Source organism: Dromiciops gliroides, chromosome 2 (genome assembly GCF_019393635.1).
Source record: "Dromiciops gliroides isolate mDroGli1 chromosome 2, mDroGli1.pri, whole genome shotgun sequence".
Taxonomy (NCBI): domain Eukaryota; kingdom Metazoa; phylum Chordata; class Mammalia; order Microbiotheria; family Microbiotheriidae; genus Dromiciops; species Dromiciops gliroides.
This window is the reverse complement of record NC_057862.1, coordinates 636,003,767-636,015,526: the sequence shown is the minus strand read 5'-3', so window position 1 is coordinate 636,015,526 and position 11,760 is coordinate 636,003,767.

Below are 11,760 nucleotides of genomic sequence, written 5' to 3'. Positions count from 1 at the left end.
TGGGGGTTAAGTGACTTGCCCAGGGTCACACAGCTAGTAAGTGTCAAGTGTCTGAGGCCGGATTTGAACTCAGGTACTCCTGAATCCAGGGCCGGTGCTTTATCTACTGTGCCACCTAGCTGCCCCCGGAAATAATTATTTATATAGCACTTCCTATATAATTGCTAAAAGACCGGCCACTGCTAAGGGCAATGTGGTACAAAGGCCAACCACCCATGGAGGGGGAAGAAACTGAATTTGTTTCCTGATACGGGCTTTCTACATTTTGACACCCTGAGACAAAGCTCCAGTCATCCCACCAAAGTTACAGTTCTGTTTTAGTGTTCTTCCTTCCCCTCCCTGTGTGTTCTTGGACAAGTCATTTCCCTATTAACAATAACAGCTTGCACTTTAGCTTGGCATTTATTGTCTTATTAGATGTTCACAACAACCCTATGAGATAAGTAATACTGAGGAAACATGGACTCAGAGAGATTAGGTGACTTGCACAAATTCCCTCATCTGTAAAATGAAGGGGTTGGACCAGATGATCTCTCAGTTTCCTCTAGCTCGAACGTTCTCCATTCCCTTCAACCTGTTAAGTTTTTTTCATTCTAAATTCCCTTCTAACTGGCTAATCTGTGCATTTTCACAGGGGACCTTATAGAGATAGTGCCCTACTCTTTGCTGTCTGATACAGAGGGAATAATGCTCAAAGTGAAAATGTCAGGATGGATAGGAATGTTTTCTAGACAAAGGAAGAAGGACACAGGTAGAGAAAGTTAGATGCATTCAGGGACTTAAATGCCCCTCAAGTAGCAGCTGGGTGCACCTTCCAACTCCCCAAACGAGATTACCCCAGGTTCAAGGTATTCTATAGGTCCCTCTCCATTTAAAGACATAGCTAACAAGTCCCTACCAATGTGTTTACTGTTTTTAGTCAGCCAGAAACACAATTAGTTTAAAACAAATATATTTCATGAAATAGCATAATAAAAAGGTAGCAATAACATATTTCCCCCATAAACTAGGGCATATCTTTTCTCAATCACACAGACCATCCCTGGGGGAAAAAAAAAAAGACAACTCATGCCTCTAATGTTGCAGGACTACTTCTATCTCCAAGCAATGCCATTCTTACTTTTCCCACTGGGTTTACCCACCACTGGTCTCTTGTAACCCCTACTTGATAACATTACATTGGTTCTGGGATTCCTATTGATAGCTGCTAAGCATTGCTCCAGTGGGCATGAAGTTGTGAAGCTTTTCTTTCAGCTTCTGATATTACCTGGAGTCTTCAGTTGAGGCACTACTTCTGAAGTGAACTCTATCTAACTCAGTTCTTTTACCTTACATCTCCAAGGCTTTTTTTTAAACAACAGCTCTTTTATAACATCAGAGACCTTGCACACTAAGACATTAAGCTAGGGAAAATCCTTAGTAGCTTTTCCTCCTATGAGATGGTTCTGTTTTGCCAGTCATTGACTAGAGTAAGCAATTCCTATTCAAAAGGAGATTCCTCAAACTGGATGCCAAGTTTTTTGGAATACAGAGCTGCCCTAGCTAGTAAGGGCCTTCAGGTTTGGGCAGAATCTCTGCCAGAGGCTTCCTTCCTCTGAATTAAAGTTAGAAATTCCTTGCAGCTTTCTGCTTAATTTCTGATAGCTAAGCTACCTAATCAGCATCAATTTAGAGGATGCCATTCCAGAAAACGGCCAGAGGCTCTCTAGATTTGGTGTCCTCAAATTTTCCAATCCCAAAACTCTTTTAATCTCTCACTAAAATGACTTGGGGAATTTGGATGGACATAGGGACAAAACCAAGTCCAGGAAGCAAGGTCATTATCTTCCTCCTTCCCATCTGCATTCCTGCCTTAAATATGTATATGTGCAGCCTCAGACACTTGACACTAGCTGTGTGACCCTGGGAAAGTCACTTAACTCCCATTGCCCCAGAAAAAAAAATGCCAAAAAAAATATATGTATATGTGACCAAGAGCAAGTTGTCTAATGTCCTAAGAATAGTCACTGCCTTGATTGGAGGTTTTCTTTGCCATTGTCTCAGAGGTCCACAGAACAGGATGAGTTGGGGAGGGGGGAACCACTAATGAGTAGGAAACAGAGGGTCGAAAGTAAGTAGGGATAGGGACAAGGTCATAGAATCAGGATCATGGTAGAGTGAGAAGGGAGGGAGGGAGAGAGAGAGGAAGAGAGAAAGAGAGGGAGGAAGAGAGGAAGGAAGGAAGGAAGGAAAGAAAAGAAAGGATGGAGGAAGGGAAGAGGGGAGTATTTATTAAGCCTCTACTATGTGCCAAGCACTATGCTAAGTAATTTACAAAAATGACCTCATTTGTTCCTCACAACAACCCTGTACAGGAGGTGCTGAGGTAGGATTTAGAGTCTGACAAGCAGTGTTTGGATCTTGATTTTGCCAACTACTTACCTGTGACCTTAATAAGTAAGAGACTTGGGGGGGGCAGCTAGGTGGCACAGTGGATAAAGCACTGGCCCTAGATTCAAGAAGACCTGAGTTCAAATCCAGGTTCAGATACTTGACTCTTACTAGCTGTGTGACCCTGGGCAAGTCACTTAACCCCCTTTTGTCCCGCAAAAACAAACAAAACAAAACAAAACAACATAAGAGACTTGGGCAAGTCATTTCTTGACCCACCTGGGAGAACGAGAAGGCAGAAGTGCCTCTTAGCCCTCCAATGAGGGGCAGAAGGGGTGACAACTGAAATGTTTGAGGGTGGGGATGGGGCAGGGATGGAGGTAGGAGTCAGGGAGGAAAGCTCCTAAGCAGCTGTTGAGCTCCAGGCAGGGGCAGCTGGGCCAGGGTGGTAGCTGGGATCTTGGTCTCCTGGCTACTTATAGAGTGTGATGTTATGATTTAAATGTCCAAACAGCTCTGGTTCTAAACTCCTTCAGAATGAAAGGGGAGGACCTCCCAGGGGAAAGGCCATGAGGAAGGAGACAGATAGATGTTGTCTCCAAAGGGCCTGGAAGCCGAGGATGGAAACTGAGTGAATCCTTGAGAAGCAGAGAGACTTTGGAGCCAGCGCAACAGACCCATGTTGTGGAGGGGGAGCCCTCTGGGAGCAGACGTCTGAGGACCCTGTGACATAAGAGGGAGCAGGCTCTGGTAGGAAGAGCTTAGAAGCAAAAGATCAGGCTTTGAGTCCTGCTTCTGACACTAGCCCATGTGGTCTGGGACAAATGCCTTCTCTTCTGTGTCTGTTTCCTCAGTTTTAAAATGGGGTGATCATATTTACACTATTTAAAATGATGTTTGTTATGAGGAAAACTGTTTGTGGGTCATAAAAATCAGTCGATAAGCATTTAAAAGCACCTACTACATGCCAGGCACTGTACTAAGCAGTTGGGATTCAAAGAAAGACAAAAGATAGTCCCTGCCCCGCAAGGAACTCACAGTCTAATGGGGGAGATACCTTGAAAACAGACATGTACAAATAATATAGAGTCAGGGTAAATAACCATCATAGGGAAGGCAAGAGCATTAGTGGGGTAGGGAATTGGGAAGGTTTCTCATAGAACGTGGAATTTTAGCTGGGACTGGGAGGAAACTGGGGAAGCCAAGGAAGCCGACATGAGATATTCTACGAGGGGCAGTGTGGCCCAAGAGAGAAAGAGCCAGCCTCGGAGTCAGGAAAACCTGTGCTCAGATCCTACCTCTGAGCCAGACTGACTGTGTGACCCTGAGCACATCATTTAACTTCTCAGTGCTCCAAACAACTTCTTAAGACTCTAAGTTGGAGATCTGCATTGGTGGAGGGGTTGTCTCAGGGTAAGTTCTCCACACCAATGATAGATATAAGTACTAGTTTGATGAGAGAGAGAGAACAGTGGAGAGAGAGACAGAGGCAGAGACGGTGAAAGAAAGAAGACAGAGAGAGAAGACAAACAGAGAAGGCAGTGAGAGAGAGAGAGAGAGAAAATATGCACTTATTAGGCACTTACTATGTACCAGCCCCAATCCTAAGGTCTGGAGATAGAAATACAAGCAAGATAGTACCTGCAGTAAAGAAGCTTACATTCTCACAGGGATAGACACCACAAAGAGAGGGGTGCCTGAAAGTGGGGGAGGGACATGGTAAGAAGTCAGCAAGGCGTGGTGAGTGTGGAGGCCTGGGTGCCAGGGAGATAATTCTAAAGCTCACCCTTAGACCAAAAAAAAAAAAAAAGATACTCTATGGGTATGGTCCATTGTTAGGCATGTTTGTCATACCAACAAGTATCTAATTGCTCCCGACTGCCTATAGAATCAAGTCCAAAATCTTTAGCCTCTAAATACAGCCTCAGACACTTGACACTTACTAGCTGTGTGACCCTGGGCAAGTCACTTAACCCTCATTGCCCCACAAAATAATAATAATAATAATAATAATAATAATGAAAAATCTTTAGCCTCACCTCAATAGCTTTCCCAGATATCATCCTACCTTACTTCAGCACTCTTCTCTCCAAAGATGCGATGTAATGGATAAAGACCTAAGTTCAAACCCAGCTTCAGACACCTAACAGTGTGACCCTGGGCAAGTCACTTAACCCTGTTTGCCTCAGTTTCCTCATCTATAAAATGATCTGGAGAAAGAAATGGCAAACCACTCCAGTATCTTTGACAAGAAACCCCCAAATGGGGTCGCCGAGAGTCAGACATGCCTGAAACAAATGACTGAATGATTATTATACCTCTTGGTGCTCCAGCAAGGCTTATGTCCTTGCTGTCTTTCCCATTCCTTTCCAACCATATAAAACCTACCAATTCTTCAAGACTAAGTTCTAAGACCACCTAAGCTCTCAATGATCTTTCTTTTGTGTAATCTAACCCTTGGTTTAAACATATTTGAGCTACTTGCCAGCTCAATCCTGTGAACCAGCTGAGGTTCCTATTCTGGATAGACCAGCTGCCTGTCTGGACTTAAGCTTCTCACAGGCAGGAACTATATTTCATGCTTCTACTCTGAAGGCTGAGTGAGAGGACAACATGGACTAGCACAGAGGGTATTATCATCCATCTCCAAAAGAGCCCAGCTCAGTGTAGGGAAGAATATGTGTCAGCAAAGAGGGAAACACAAGTCAGTGTAGAGAAGAAAACCCGTCAGAAGAGAGCCCAGAGGGGAGCTCAGAACACAGCTATTTCCCCCATTAGACTATGAACTTGAGGGCGAGGATTGTGTTTTTGCCTTTTTGTGTATTCTCAGCACTTAACACAGTCCCTGATACAATGCTTAATAAATGCTTGTTGAGCAATATTGTAACAATGATCAGCTGCAAAAGACTTAGCTTCTCTGATCAAGACAATGATTCAAGACAATTCCAAAAGACCCATGGTGAAAAATGTTATCCAACTCCAAAGAGAAAACTGATGAACCCTGAATGCAAATTGAATCCATACTTCTTTTTACATTATATTTCTTGCTTTTTTTGCAACATAGCTAGTATGGAAATAGGTTTTTCATTTATAATTAATATTTTTTTTTTGCCTTCTCAATGGTCAAAGGAGGGGCTGAAGGGAGGGAGAGAATTTGGAACTCAAAATTTTTAAAGAATGAATGTTAAAGGGGGCAGCTAGGTGGCACAGTGGATAAAGCACTGGCCCTGGATTCAGGAGGACCTGAGTGCAAATTTGACCTCAGACACTTGACCCTTACTAGCTGTGTGACCCTGGGCAAGTCACTTAACCCACATTGCCCCGCAAAAAAAAATTTAAATTAAAAATTAAATTAAATTTTAAAACAGCACTAAAAAGAGATTATCTTTTTGAAAAAGAAGAATGAATGTTTAAAATAAACAAATGAATAAATAAATGATTTAAAAATAAATAAATAAATGCTTGTTTACTGACCTAGGACAACATAGAAGAGAGCATGGACCGGATCAGATGGGAGGAAATGTCAAAATAAAAAAGAATAGGACTGAGGTAGAGAGGAGCATAGGCCAGTATAAAAGAAAATGATTCAGTATAAAGGAATGCATGATATAGTGTGTGATCCCATGGGCCAGTGTAGATAGGAACATAAACTTGTGCAGATGAGAACATAAAAATAGTGTGGAAAAGAATATGAACCAATGCAAAAATGGCAGGGATCAATCTGAGTGGCTGAGTTACATGCTTCTTGGAGCTAACCCTCACCCTCTAAGTGCTCTCAAAAGGATGAGCATGATCCAAGAAAGCCTAAGGCTGAAGGAAATGAATGGAGGTGGGGAAAGACAGGAATGGGCAAGTGAAGACAACAAGCTTCCAAAGACCCTGAGGTCTTCTCTTGTTTCTGCTATGAGTCACCAATTGCAGGGCCTGTCAGCCTGCCTGTATGCAATTAGCCACTGGAATAACAAAGACCCATGGACTATGGTCTTCATGATGTTCTTCCTCTTAAGGCCTGATTTAGGGGAGAAATAGTATATCCCTGCCAGCCCTGCCCTTGAACCTCCAAAGTGACTCATCCCCGCTGCCCACCTTGGCCTGGTAGCCTTGGGGAAACCAAAGAGAGTACAGGCTGCTTAGGGGAGACCAGAAGAAGGTTCAGACCATTACTGGGGCAACCAGGCAGCTCCAGGCACTGGGGAAAAGGGAGAATCAGGGACATGACTGTTTCCTCAAGGAAGCATAAGGGGCAGCCAGGTGGTGCAGTGGATAAAGCACTGGCCTTGGATTCAGGAGGACCTGAGTTCAAATCCAGCCTCAGACACTTGACACTTACTAGCTGTGTGACCCTGGGCAAGTCATTTAGCCCTCATTGCCCCACAAATAAAATAAAATAAAAATAATCAAGGAAGCATAGAAGGTACAAGGGCTCCTCCTTACTCCTGAGGAAGACCCCATCACTGCCAGGTCTAGAATGAGGAATCATTGAGTCCAGCTCCCTTACTTTGCTAATAAGAAAACTGAAGCCCAAGAGGAATCATAAGACATCTTATGTCATAGTGGAAAAGCCCCCTGGAAATGGAAGCAGAAGTCCTGGGTTTGAATCATGTCTCTGCTACTTTTGAGGCATTTGACTTTGTCATTCCTCTCTGTGTGCCTTGGTTTCTTCTTCTGTAAAATGAAGGAGTTGGACAATATGGTTATCCAGATTATTTCCACCTCCAAAGCCCAAGATCTTAAAGAGTGCTGACCCAAGGTCATCCATCGCTAGTATTAGAGCCAGGGTCTCCTGACTTCCTAGCCAACGCTAGAGATGCAGCCAAAGCTTGAGGAAGAGCCTTAGTGTGGTCCCTCACCATTTAGGGGGACTTCTTGATTTCTGTGTCACAGTCCCCCAACTCTTAGGCTCACAGGGACAGCAGTGGCAGTGGTATTTTTAACACCTTTAGTAGTCATGCATGTTTGTTTTAGCACATCCTGGGGGAGGGGAGAGGGGGTCACTGGGAGGGCTGGGGTGTGAAGCTGCCTGTTTTAGCTATCCCAGGGGGGGCTGTTACTATTCTTACTCACCTGGGAGATAGCGAGAACTATTAGAGGAGAGTCGGGGAACAGTCACGAGGCCTCTTATCCAACACATTCCCTGGAAACTTGGCAATGGCATCGCTTCTCTGAGGGCCCCAGGGCCCTCTGGGGATTCTGGGGTCAGTCACTGCTGGGATCAAGAGGCACATCATATGAAAGGGAGTCACCACTGAACGGAAAGTAGCCGTGTGGAGCCTCAGGTCAGAGATGAGCCTGGGCCCAGCTCCATTTCGCAGCATTGCTGAAGATCAAGGCGAGAAAGACTAGAAACTAGGGTTGGACCACTGGCCACTCATGTGGTGGCCAGAGTGAGAAGGAGAGAAGAGAAGACTGCAGGGAAATGGAAGACATGACCTGAATGGAAAATTAAACCTGTAGGGCTCACCTCCCAACCCTAAAGCAGCATCCCAACCCCTGCAGCATGCAAGGAAGGGAAGCAATAAGGGGGCTAGGCTGAAGGGTCTTAATCTGGAGTCTCTAACTTTGGTGGGTTTTTTTTTAATTTTGAAAAACATATTTTATTTTAATGACTGTATTTCAATATAATTGATTTATTTTATGTTGTTGCTATTCAGTTTTCAGCCATGTCCTACTCTTCATGACCCCTTTTGGCGTTTTCTTGGCATAGATGCTGGAGTGGTTTGCCATTTCCTTCTCCAGCTCATTTTACAAATAAGGAAACTCACAGTGGATAAAGCACGGGCCCTGGATTCAGGAGGACCTGAGTTCAAATCCGGCCTCAGACACTTGATACATGCTACCTGTGTGACCCTGAGCAAGTCACTTAACCCTCATTGCCCCGCCAAATAAATAAATAAATAAATAAATAAGGAAACTGAGGCAAGCTGGGTAAAGTGACTTGCCCAGGGTCACACACCTAATAAGTATCTGAGTCCACATTTGAACTCAGGAAGATGAGTCTTCCTGACTGCAGGCCCAGCGCTCTATCTACTGTATCACTTAGCTGCCCAATGGTAATCCGATGTTATTTTATGAATTTAGGTTCTGAGAAGGGATCCCTTGGCTTCACCAGACCAGACTACCCAAGGGATCCAGGATACAAGAAAGATTCAGAAGCTCCAGGACAGTTGGTCTCGAAGGCCCTTCCAACTCTGACATTTTCTCTTCTAATGTACTTAGTTTTGGGGGGGTTTTTGGTGAGGCAATTGGGGTTAAATGACTTGCCCAGGGTCACACAGCTAGTATGTGTCAAGTGTCTGAGGCTGTATTTGAACTCAGGTCCTCCTGAATCCAGGGCCGGTGCTTTATCCACTATGCCACCTAGCTGCCCCAATGTACTTAGTTCTACTGAACATTTAACGTTCTTATGTACTGATGAATGTTCTTAGGAGCACAAATTTAGAGATGGAAGGAAAATCAGAGATAATCAAGGCCAACCCCTTCATTTTACAAAGGAGGAAACTGAGGCAGGGAAGTAATTTGCCTAGGCTCACCCAAGTACAAATAGCCAAGTCCAGAAAGGAGGATGAAATGTTAACATACTATTGGAAGGTGAAAAGCCTCTTCCTTCACATTCAAGCACTCACTTCTAACAATTGATGTCCTTCTGCCTCTGACATTTCTCTGTTCTAACATTCTGCGTCTCTTCTAGCTCCAATATTCTATGTTCTAAGGTCCCTTCCATGTCTAACATTCTATGATTCTGTGCTGTAACACTCTCTCATGCAATCCCCTGACATGCGAGGCTGAGGGCACTCCTGCCATGCCGTGCCATGCCCTCCCTCCCCAAGCCTGGCCTCCACTCTCCCAGATACCCTCCCAGAGGTTGAGTGTCCATGTCATCACTCTCCATCAAAAGAGACCCACCAGGCTTTGTGATAGGGACAGTGGCTCAGCCCTCGGCGGCTTTTTTTAGCTGCCCTTATTAGATACGGGACTATTGCTGTTTTGAGCATGGAAACTCAGAGAAATCCCATCAACTTGGATTTCTTAGACCAGTCACGGGTTCTCTCCATGGCTGTGAAAGAAGGGCGGAAGCCACTGCTCTCCCAGAAGCCAACAGAGAGCAAAGATTCCTGCACAGAGAGATGGGGGCAGCTAGGTGGCGCAGTGGATAAAGCACTGACCCTGGATTCAGGAGGACCTGAGTTCAAATGCGACCTCAGACACTTGACACTTACTAGCTGTGTGACCTTGGGCAAGTCACTTAACCCTTATTGCCCCACAAAAACAAAAACAAACCAAAAAACCCCACTCCAGGTGGGTTAAACTTATTGCACTGTTGCCTGGAGGGCAGAATTAGGAGCAATGGCAGGCTAGAAGTTGTTGACAGGCAGATTTAGGCTGGATGGAAGGAAAACTTCCCAATGAATGGAGTGATTCCCTAGGAAATGACTACCTTGGGAGGTGGCGCGCCCCTTCTCATAAGGAGTCTTCAAGCAGAAGCTAATGACCACTGGTTGAGGAATCTGAGTCAGAAGTGATTCTGAGTCAGGCCTAGGCCAGACTTGGATCTTTACTTTCAGCTCTGAAATTCAGATTTTTTTGGTAATATATAGAAAAAGGAATGATAGGGTACCAGGTGGCACAGTGGACAGAACACTAGCCCTGGAGTCAGGAAGACCTGAGTTCAAATTTGACTTTATATTTACTAGCTATGTGACCCTGGGCAAGTCACTTAACCCTGATTGCTTAAAAAAAAGAAGAGAAAGAGGAATAATAACACTGTCACTACCAACCTAACAGGGTTGTGAGAAGAGTCCTTTGTGAACCTTGAGGCAGTGTAAACATGACTTGTGATTATTCCCTAATACAAGTAATGATGGGATTCAGAGAGCATGGGGTGATTCAGGAAGCCCTTGGTTTGCCCATGTCTCTTGACCAATTCCCTCCCCTGCGGATTAATCTGTTTCAGTAACAAACTAGCAGCAACAGATAAGTAATCTGGATTGTCACATGGCTTTTCCCCTCATTACTGCACAAGGTGAGAATTCCCTGTCCAGTAAGGGATATAAATAGGCCCCCCTGGCGATTGCCCCAAATCCCAGTCGTGAGGCCAGGGCAACCTGGAACCCTGCCTTGAGGGTTATTCTCGGCAACTCTTCCTAGCTGGAGTCTGTCCTAGAGATGGGAACCCCTTTCCCTCCCCCTCAGTTGAGACTTTTGGGAAGCCAGGCCCCTTGTGGCCTGACCCAGAGAGGCTGAGAGGGCCAGGGCTGGGCTGCCAAGTGGTTTCTAAGCCCTCAGCAAAGGGGGAAGGGAGTTCTGCGAGTTGAGTGGGTCAGAGGGTTTGCATAGGGGAAAATCTCTGACTAAGAGTCCTTGAACTATCCACCCAGTCTGGCTCTGGCTGCCAAGCCAGAGCACCCCACCTGGGAGATAGGGAATGGAAGGAGGTGGTGGCAGGACCAGAGGAAGGGTGAGGAGTCCCCACTTCGCATAGAATCACAATGTCAGAGCTGGGAGTGACCTTACAATACAGGACATTAGAACACAGACTATAAAATGTTAGCATAAACTAGACAAACCTTAACGCATTCAACAGTAAAATTCAACATACATATTTATTGAGCACCTTCTCTGCAAGGCATTGGGACAGGCCCTGAGACCATGAAAACAAAAATAAAACCATCCCTTATATTACAGAATAGAAAATAGTCTGTGAAGAAGGAAATGATTTATCTAAGACCACACAGCAAGTCACCACTCAAAGCTGGTCCACATGGGTTCTGCCTCCTGCCCCAGATGCCAGCCCTTGGGGGCCTAAGGGAGAAATAGACACTACCAGGCTTTCCATCTTAGGCAGAAATAAAATTAAATTACCGTTAGCCACTTTTCTCGAAAGACTTTGACTTTAGGGGTAGGTAGGTGGCGCAGTGGATAAAGCACCAGCCCTGCATTCAGGAGGACCTGAATTCAAATCTGGCCTCAGACACTTGATACTTACTAGCTGTGTGACCCTGGGCAAGTCACTTAACCCTCATTGCCCTGCCCCCCCCAAAAAAAAAAGACTTTGACTCTCTGTTATTGTCATTTTCCCAGTGAAAAAGCTTTCTTCAACATTCTCCAATATCTGGCTGTGCTGGCCAAGAATTGGAACTAAGGGAACTAGGCCCTCAGCATTCCTGCCTCTGAATCTTGGCTTACAGTGTTACAGCTTTCCTGAAACTGTCTCCCTGCTTCATACTTAACTAAATCCTGCCCCGCCCCCCTTCAGCGTTCCCACTCAAATCCCACCCCTAACAAGTCGACTTCTCCAGTCCACAGTCCTCCCTGTCCCCTCTTCTCTACGGCATTGTCTGTACCCCTCATTTGGGTAGGACTCTCTATGTTATTCTTTCATTGTTTCAAGCA